Below are 1,318 nucleotides of genomic sequence, written 5' to 3'. Positions count from 1 at the left end.
CCTCTTTCTTTTCTTTAGACAAATACCAAATAAAATTCAGGTGAAGGAGATGAAACATAACTGGAAACTGACTTAGAAACTTACACTAAACCTAAAGAATCTAAAATATTATGTTGTAAATGTGAAACTATTTAAAATAAAGCATTTGGATGCTGCTTTTCAAGTAAGGTAACTTTCATATTGCTAGAAAGTCTCTGGGCGGGGAAAAAAAAGATTAAGATTAATCTTTTTGACTTCCCAAGACAGGTTGCTTATGCTTTATTTATTTAGCTGTGGTCATAGAGACTATCCCAAATTTCCATAAAATCCCCTTGATACTGCTGCAATACCATGGTATAAAAGTTTCAAAGTGCCACTGGACATAAGAATCAGAGTTTTTGATCATAAACCATGATTTTGGGTAATGTTTGAATGGGAATATTTGACTTGGATGGTCAGATGAAAAGATACCAAGTGTCACTGGAGACTGTTTGGATCAGCCGAGCATTTAAAAGCTCCCTAGGTAATTCTGGTGCTCACCTTTATGAGCATCAGTATTACCAGGGAGCTTTCTAAACATCACAGATGCCCCAGACTCACTGCAGGCCCACAGAGTCACAGCCTTAAGTGGGATGAGACTTGAACACCTGTGTTTATAAAAAGCCCCAGAGTTGTTCTTGTGAACAGTTCTGATTGACAACCATGAATTAGATTTATTTTTGTACCTGACTCGAGAAAGTTAACTTTATTTGGTATTTGTCTAACTTTCTGTGAAATGGACTGCTCTAGAGTGGGGCTGCAACCATCCAGTGGGGTCATGCACATTATGTACTTGGCACACCGTTGTGAATATGGGTGTTCAACAAACTGTCCTCTTACTGATATTTTCAGCCTTCAAGTGGCCAAATGATTCTGGCTGGTTTAAACAATGGGTTTAATTCACCTGACATTTTCTCTTTGTTCTATACATGGGTTCTAAATGGAGCAGATCTTACATCTTGCTGCTGATCAGACCATCCAGAACTGCACATTTTATATTTTGAATAAAATTTAATCTTTTCACTTTTTTGTCAAATTTTGAGAGGTCCTCAAACTCACCTGCCCACTCTGGAAAAACAAATTTTTTGTGTGTGTTAGAAATGACTCTTGGCTGGAGACCCACCCAACTCTTCAAGGGGCTTACATACAGAGCGGAGACAGACATCTCAAAAGGAAACAGTATGATATGTTGTTATTTGTGATAAATGTTATTTATTAGGGGGAGATTTCTGTGAGGCCTATAAGAACACAGGGTTGAATAAAAAGACTGATTATGTCTATTTCTTCATTAATCCATAAA

Source organism: Rousettus aegyptiacus, unplaced genomic scaffold (assembly GCF_014176215.1).
Source record: "Rousettus aegyptiacus isolate mRouAeg1 unplaced genomic scaffold, mRouAeg1.p scaffold_m13_p_2, whole genome shotgun sequence".
In the NCBI taxonomy this organism is placed as follows: Eukaryota; Metazoa; Chordata; class Mammalia; order Chiroptera; family Pteropodidae; genus Rousettus; species Rousettus aegyptiacus.
Note: the sequence above shows the minus strand (reverse complement) of the source record.